Below are 8,962 nucleotides of genomic sequence, written 5' to 3' on the forward strand. Positions count from 1 at the left end.
CTTCCAAAACACCAGTGGATTTCTTGACATTTCTCTCCTCACCGGCATCTATCCCAAACTTCAAATCAGCTGGCAGTCGAAGGCCATTGCCAAAAATTACTTTTGCAGGGGTTTGGCCCGTTGTCTCATGTACTGCTGATCGGTAAGCCATGAAGAATAATGGTATGCAGTTATCCCACTCTTTATGGAACTTGCTCACTACTTTCCTTAAGTGCTCCTCCAATGTTCTATTGCATCGTTCCACCATACCATCGGACTGAGGATGCAATGCAGTTGTCCGTGTTTTTCGAATGCCCAATGATTTACACATTTCCGGGAACACAGCTGATTCGAAATTCCTGCCTTGGTCAGAATGTAACTCTATTTGTACACCATACCTTGCAACCCAATTGTTTATAAACACTTCTGCTACTGTTTCCGCTTCTTGATTTGGGATTGGGTATACCTCTGATTATTTGCTGAAATAATCCATAACCACCAGTACATATTTGTTTCCGCAGTTGCTAGTAGGAAATGGACCTGCGACATCCATAGCGATCCTTTCAAATGTCGCACCTGAGTTATATTGCTTCATCTGGCCATGACTTCGGGTTTTGGGCCCTTTCGCTCTGCTGCAAACCTCGCAGTTCGCAATCCACTCAGTGACCGACTGACGGCAACCAACCCAATAGAACCTCTGTTTAATCTTCTCGAGCGTCCTCGTGATTCCCAGATGACCTCCGCTGGGACCATTATGCAGCTCCATCAACCATTTGTGACAAAACGCCTCCTATAACATATCCGCTCGCATCTGTATCTAGAATAAACGTTGCTCCTGGAATCGGATATACCAACATTTGGGCAGTGCACAAATGCTCTTTCAATGTTTGGAAAGCTACTACTTGCTTCTTCTTCCAATCAAAAGCTTTTTTTTTCTTGTTAGCTCGTGGAGGCTGTGGGCTACGCTGTCAAAATTTAGTACAAATCGCCGGCAATATTTAGTACAAATCGCCGGCAATATGTGCACAGCCAAAGGAAACTTCTCAATTCATGCAGATTCTGTGGTCTTGGCCAATCCTTTACTGCTTCTATCTTTTCATTCGCGGAGCAGATGCCCACCGTCGTTACTTTATGACCCAAGTAACTAACTTGCTTCTTGAACAGAGAACACTTTTTGGGACTAAGTTTCTGACCAGCACCAGCTATTCTTTGGAAAACCTCCTCCAAGTTCTTCAGATGTTCTTCGAAGTTCTTTCCCAATACGATGATGTCGTCTAGGTACACTAAAGATGTTTTCCAATGTAGTTCTTTCAGTACCTGATCTATGAGTCTTTTAAAAGTAGCTGGTGCTTTACATAGTCCAAAAAGCATCACTGTAAATTGCCAAAGACCATCACCGACACTGAAGGCTGTTTTCTCTTTGTCTTCGTCCATCACTTCCACTTGCCAGTAGCCGCTTTTCAAGTCCAGTGTGGAAAACCATTTCGTACTAGATAGCGAGCCCAGAGTGTAGTCAATTCTTGGCTACCCAATCCTTTTTCGTCGTTAGTCCACGCAAAACCTGATTTTTCCCTCCTTCTTCTTTACCGGTGAGCTCCATGGATTAGCTGATGATTCGATGACGCCGCTGTCGCTCATTTCTTGCATGATTTGACTCACAACTTCCCGCTTCGCCAGTGGAATACTACGTGGAGCTTGACGGATCGGCCTCGCATCTTCAGTGTCAATTTGATGTTTCACAACGTTGGTGCGGCCTGGTTTGAAGCCATCTTGGTCAAATATGTTCGCGTACTTTAGGAGCAGTGGTTTTGTCTTACTCTGATAGTCTTCCTCTAGCCCCTCCGTTCATGCCGTGATGTCATTTGAAAGATCAGTATTACTAGTTGAAACGGGTTCCTGGAGCTGTTCATAGTTAATTACTACTTCAGCCTCTTGGCATCTTCCCAATATAGCTCCTTTGGTCAGTTTGAGTGGTGACTTGAACTCACTGGGTACTCTTACCGGAATACATTCATCTTGTTTTGTCATAGCCAGGGTTTCTCTTACAAGTACGTTCGGTGTTGATTTGTTTGCTGCTTCGACAACCCACAATTTGTTTGTCCCACAATCTCCATCAACCTTTGCCCAGATGACTGCTTCTGATTTTGGTGGTATTTGCTGACTCTCTTCAACCAGCACTCGTTTACTATTGTAGTCTCTCTCGTAGCCGAAATTAAGTGGCACATCCATGTTCTTATATCGCATCGTCTTGCTTTGCATGTCGATCTTGATGCCTTGGTCGATTAAGAAGTCCACTCCAATAATGATTTCATCAACAATCTCTTCCACTATAAAATTGTATACTACCGTGATGTTCCCAATTGCGACTTCACATGCTACTTATCCTAGAACCGTGGTATCTTCTCCAGTGGCTGTACGCAATCTTGCTCCATGCAATGGTCTTATTTCTTTGTTAACTAAATCTGCTCAAATGATGGAATGAGATGCACCCGTATCTACAGTCAGTAAACGTTCCTTTCCATCCACATGTCCTCTGACAGTAAGATTGTGTGACCTTCTTCCAATTTGCGAGATAGAGATTATGGAGCATTCAATTGAGGGAGCCAGCTGTCGCCCCTTGCGGCTGACTCGCTTTAGTTTAACGATTGAGTGGACTTGGAGATTTGCTCATCTCCTTCAGCTCTGCGTTTACGTCCACCCACATTGTTGGAACTATTAGGACCGGAGCTGCAATGACGTGCAATGTGGCCTGGGTTGCCGCACTTGAAACGTTTCATAACTCCAGAGTTTTTCTGTTGTGATCCCTTCAGTGCTTCCAAAATTGTGTCCACCCAATCTGGCCTTTCTACTTCCACACGGTGGGCTTTGTACGCTGGATTACTCAAAAGTGAGGCAGTTTCCTGAGTCAGTGCATGGGATACCGTTTTAGCAAATGTTGGCTTTGGGTTCGCATATGTAGCTCGTTTCGTTTCGACATCCCGTATTCCATTTATAAAGCTCTGAATTTTAATCCTCTGGGTGTATTCCACGGGTGCGTCTCCATTTGCGAGATGAGCCAATATTTCAACATCTGACGCAAAGTCCTGCAAAGTCTCATTCGCTTTTTGGTAACGGTTTTGCAACTCAATTTGGTATATCTGCTTTCTATGCTCGCTTCCATAACGTCTCTCGGCAGCGGCCATCAATGCTTCATAACTGTTCCGTTCGTACTCTGGAATCGTCTGTAAGTTTTCCGCTGCAGGCCCTTTCAATGCCACGAACAGAGCTACAACTTTATATTCAGCATTCCAGTTGTTCACTGCTGCGGTCTTCTCAAACTGTAGCTTAAAGACCTGAAAAGGAACAGAACCGCCAAAGGATGGTGTCCTTACCTTTGGATTACTCGCTGAAACTGCTGGGCGATTTATTTGCAACCCCTGTATACGACCTCTCAAAGCTTCTATCTCGGCATCCATTTTTACAATATTTGTATTCTGCGCTTCTAACTGCGAAGACATTTGTGCCACCTGCAATGATAAGCGCTCCTCTTGTGCTTCGATCTTGGATGTAATATGTATCAACATTTCAGAAATACGCGTTTCTTGTGCTTTCAACTGCTCAGCCAACTGTGATGTCATATATGTCTTCCGTTCTTCCAGTTGAGTTTCCATCTTAGATGTTATACGGTTCTCCTGGGATTTTAATTGGGATGCCATATATGTTTTCTGTTCTTCCAATTGAGATGACATTTCGATGTCTGTGCTGGTAGCTGTCTGCGATGTTTCGTTTTTCTCTTCAATTTTTGTTGTTGATTCTTCCACATCAGGATAAAAGACACACTCGTCCACATTAGTTCCTTCCAACTCCATTATCTCTCATAGTCGTGGTTGAAGATTGATCTTATTGCCGTTTGTATTCAATCCACGGTTCTCCAACTCCTTTTTCAGTTGCTGGATCCTTAATTCACTTAACTTTGCCATGCCCAAGTTGTATTCGAAATCTTCAGAATTTATTCAACAATTCCTCTTCTGGCACCAATTGTAACGAATTTAGGGAAACTCCGCTTATTTTACACCTTCTACTAACGTTCGTATCGCTAAATTGTTGAATATATAACTCCAATATTCAATAATGCAAAATGTCTTTATTAGACTATTAGACAAATGTTTTTATAGACTTGGAAAATACTTCACAATAACACTTATACTTCGCAACTGATGCGTGCTTAAATCAAACTGATTGCTCAACCCTCACCTTGTGCTGCTTTTATACACTCAGAGAAAAAAATACTGTAATATTAACAGTTCTCTGCTGTTGTTTTTAAAAACGGCTAAAACAACAAATTTTTTGTTAATCTAACGGATTTATGGGGTAAAGGAACTATGAGAAACTGTTTCTATAACAAAAAAACCTATTCAGCTTATTACAATAAATTATTGCCAGAAATTACATTTCGCATGACAACTGACACTGTTGTACTAACTGTCTCCCTGTAGACTTGAACCCTAAAATTGTTAATTTCAGCTGTTGGGTGTGACTGGTAATTCAACAAATAAATCTGTTGATTACTAACAAAAATCGCAGTTGATTTTCCAATTACCACTGTTAGATACACAAATCCCTCCATTACCAATTGCCACTGTTAAATAAATCGTACATCTGGTATTGCCCTTTATCTGGTACCAACTAACAGAATTTGCAGCTGATTTCAAAATGAATCATGTTGAACCAACAGCATTTCTGTTAATTGAAACTTATGCTTAGCAAGCCATGATTTTTTGTAAAAAATCAAGTGAATTGTGAAAATGTATCAGTGTTTTCGGACGCGGATAATTTATAACTTTTTATACTCAGCTGAGCAGAGCTCACAGAGTATATTAATTTTGTTCGCATAACGGTAATCCGTAACGGCATAAACTAATGGAGATAGATATAGGCTTCTATATATCAAAATGATCTGGGCGAAAAAAGAAATTCATTTAGCCATGTCCGTCCGTTCGTCCGTCCGTAAACACGATAACTTGAGTAAATTTTGAGGTATCTTGATGAAATTTTGGTATGTAGGTTCCTGGGCACTCATCTCAGATCGCTATTTGAAATGAACGAAATCGGACCATAACCACGATATCGAAAATTTCGAAAAACAGAAAAAGTGCGATAATTCATTACCAAATACGGCTAAATCGATGAAACTTGGTAGGTGGGTTGATCTTATGACGCAGAATAGAAAATTAGTAAAATTTTGGACAATGGGAGTGGCACCGCCCACTTTTAAAAGAAGGTAATTTCAAAATCTTGCAAGCTGTAATTTAGCAGTCGTTGAAGATATCATGATGAAATTTGGCCGCAACGTTAATCCTATTACTATATGTGCGCTAAATAAAAATCAGCAAAATCGGATTACGAACACGCCCACTTTTTAAAAAAAAATTTTAAGCCAAATTTTAACAAAAAATTTAATATCTTTACAGTATATAAGTAAATTATGTCAACATTCAACTCCAGTAATGATATGGTGCAACAAAATACAAAAATAAAAGAAAATTTCAAAATGGGCGTGGCTCCGCCCTTTTTCATTTAATTCGTCTAGAATACTGGTGACTTGTAGAGCCTTTTCTACAAGTTTTCTGTTTCTTATTTAAAAAACTAACGCGAGACAATTTACCTTTACTTGTTTATTAAAGTGTACTTCATTCGAGTAAAGTTACAATTCGATTGAACTTAAAAACTAAGACACGGTTCAAAATAGGTAAGCTGTAAAAAATTAGTCATAGGAATTTTCCGTGTAAAAATTCTGTTGTTTCAAATTGACAAAATACAAGTTATACATCGGATGATTTCATGAGATGGCTAATTATAATAGGATAGGTGCGAAGAGTATGATATGAAATTCTGCTTGTGATTACGTATGAATGGAGGCATGGCGGAACGATACAAGGTGGCAGCATGGGACAGCTGATTATACCCTTTTTTTATTTCATTTGATACATCAACTTCCGGCGCAGTACGATTTTGATATTTGTCTATCGAATTTACAAAAACAAAATACATGGAATTTTTATTTATGTTTGTAGGTATGTCACCATGCTGCCACCTTGTATCGTTCCGTCATGAATGGACGCACATATGTTTGCATTCATAGCAACATGTATGTATGTAGGATTTTATTTAAATAGAGAGTGAAGTACATATATATTTTAGGTAATATATGGCACTAAAGCGAAATTGGGTGAAAAAATCAAATTGTGGAAATACGGGAGGTATGAATACTTTTTTAAATAACACCGTTTTCTTTATACTTTTCCAACTTTATTTTAACAAATGACAAGACGTACATCATTTCTATCATTATTTCAACAGTCGATGCACTCTGATTTTCAGTTTTTTTCTATCTTGCAGTTTGGCGAAGATGAAGATATAACGTCTGCGTTTCATAAAGTTAACCAATGAATTAAGGAGAACGAGGGTGTTTCATTCAGCTTTATACCTTTGAGTGCATCACAAACTTCGCATGGTTCGCTTGCGGTAATAACGTACATACCTACATAAGTAGCATTATTATTTTATATTTTATAATGTAGGTAGACATTCACAATTTTCTGGAACATTATCCTCGAGGAAAAGACGCCCTCGATTATTACGTCGAACAACAAACTTAAAACTTACTTAATTGGCGCTTAACCGTCTAAACGGTTATGGCCGTCCAACAAGGCGCGCCAGTCGCTCCTTCGCTCCGCCGACCGGCGCCAATTGGTCACACCAAGGGAGTTTAAATCGTTTTCCACCTGGTCCTTCCAACGGAGTGGGGGCCGCCCTCTAGCTCTGCTTCCATAGGCGGGTTCCGATAGAAACACTTTCTTGGCCGGAGCATCATCTTTCATTCGCATAACATGGCCTAGCCAGCGCAGCCGCTGCGTTTTAATTCGCTGGACTATGTTGATGTCTGCGTATAGCTCGTACAGCTATAATTAAATCTTCTTCGGTACTCGCCATCGCCAACGCTAGAGGTCCATAAATCTTTCGAAGAACTTTTCTCTCGAACAACTTAAAAACTTATTATTTATTTATGCTTTAATTATTTAAAACGTAAAATGAAATTTTAAAATTACTACAAGTATTTTGCTCAATAGGTGTGTAGTTTGTTATATTAAACACAGTTAAGTATTATTTTTAAATATAGATATTTAATAACTAAAAATATGTAAAATAAATGAGTGAAATAAGAGTTAACAAATATATCCATCCCGTGTTTATAATCATTTTGGAAATTAAATCTATAATATAAGAAGTAAGGAAGGTTAAGTTCGGGTGTAACCGAACATTACATACTCAGTTGAGAGCTATGGTGACAACATAAGGGAAAATAAACATGTAGGAAAATGAACCGAGGGAAACCCTGGAATGTGTTTATATGACATGTGTATCAAATGAAAGGCATTAAAGAGTATTTTATGAGGGAGTGGGCCATAGTTCTATAGGTGGACGCCATTTAGGGATATAGCCATAAATGTGTATCAGGGTTGACTCTAGAATGCGTTTGTACGATATGGGTATCAAATGAAAGGTGTTAATGAGCATTTTAAAAGGGCGTGGGGCTTAGTTCTATAGGTGGACGCCTTTTCGAGATATCGCCATAAAGGTGGACCAGGGGTGACTCTAGAATGCGTTTGTACGATATGGGTATCAAATGAAAGGTGTTAATGAGTATTTTAAAAGGGAGTAATCATTAGTTCCATAGGTGGACGCCGTTCGAGATATCGCCATAAAGGTGGACCAGGGGTGACCCTAGACTTTTTTTGTACAATATGGGTATCAAAAGAAAGGTGTTAATGAGTATTTTAAAATGGAGTAATCGTTAGTTCCATAGGTGGACGCCGTTTCGAGATATCGCCATAAAGGTGGGCCAGGGGTGACTCTAGAATTCGTTTTTGCAATATGGGTATCAAACGAAAGGAGTTAATGAGTATTTTAAAAGGGAGTGGGCCTTAATTCTATAGGTGGACGCCTTTTCGAGGTATCGCAATAAAGTTGGACCAGGGGTGATTCTAGACTCTGTTTGTACGATATGGGTATCAAATAAAAGGTGCTAATGAGTATTTTTAAAAGGGAGTGGGCCTTCGTTCTATAGGTGTTCGCCTTTTCGAGATATCGCCATAAAGGTGGACCAGGGGTGACTTCAGAATATGTTTGTACGATATGGGTATCAAATGAAAGGTGTTAATGAGTATTTTAAAAGGGCGTGGGGCTTAGTTCTATAGGTGGACGCCTTTTCGAGATATCGCCATAAAGGTGGACCAGGAGGACTCTAGAATGAGTTTGTACGATATGGGTATCAAATTAAAGGTATTAATGAGAGTTTTAAAAGGGAGTGGTGGTAGTTGTATATGTGAAGGCGTTTTCCAGATATCGACCAAAATGTGGACCAGGGTGACCCAGAAAATCATCTGTTGGATACCGCTAATTTATTTATATATGTAATATCTGCCAAGATTTTAAGGGTTTTTTATTTCGCCCTGCAGAACTTTTTCATTTTCTTCTACTTAATATGGTAGGTGTTACAACCATTTTATAAAGTTGTTTCTAAAGTTATATTTCGCGTCAATAAAACAATCCAATTACCTTACCATGTTTCATCCCTTTTTTCGTATTTGGTATAGAATTATGGCATTTTTTTCATTTTTCGTAATTTTCGATATCGAAAAAGTGGGCGTGGTCATAGTCGGATTTCGTTCATTTTTCATACCAAGATAAAGTGAGTTCAAGTAAGCACGTGAACTAAGTTCATTAAAGATTTTTGCTCAAGTTATCGTGTTAACGGCCATGCGGAAGGACAGACGGACGACTGTGTATAAAAACTGGGCGTGGCATCAACCGATTTCGCCCATTTTCACAGAAAACAGTTAACGTCATAAAATCTATGCCCCTAGACAAATTAAATGAAAAAGAGCGGAGCCACGTCCATTTTGAAATTTTCTTTTATTTTTGTATTTTGTTGCACCATATC

The 8,962-nt window shown here is 39.4% G+C and overlaps 1 long non-coding RNA gene across 3 annotated transcripts in view; it reads left to right on the forward strand.

The window, feature by feature from the left end:
• The window catches only part of LOC137251148 (uncharacterized), a 109,938-nt gene extending 102,755 nt beyond the window's left edge, over nucleotides 1-7,183 (forward strand). For 2 of the 3 annotated variants that reach the window (XR_010953170.1, XR_010953169.1), the window contains 3 exons: nucleotides 6,160-6,218; nucleotides 6,358-6,483; nucleotides 6,540-7,183. This is a non-coding gene — a long non-coding RNA (uncharacterized lncRNA). The remainder of the gene's footprint in view (nucleotides 1-6,159; nucleotides 6,219-6,357; nucleotides 6,484-6,539) is intronic. The other variant, XR_010953168.1, reaches the window with a different exon arrangement.
• Nucleotides 7,184-8,962: the final 1,779 nt, after the last annotated feature.

Source organism: Eurosta solidaginis, chromosome 1, assembly GCF_040869045.1.
Source record: "Eurosta solidaginis isolate ZX-2024a chromosome 1, ASM4086904v1, whole genome shotgun sequence".
Taxonomy (NCBI): domain Eukaryota; kingdom Metazoa; phylum Arthropoda; class Insecta; order Diptera; family Tephritidae; genus Eurosta; species Eurosta solidaginis.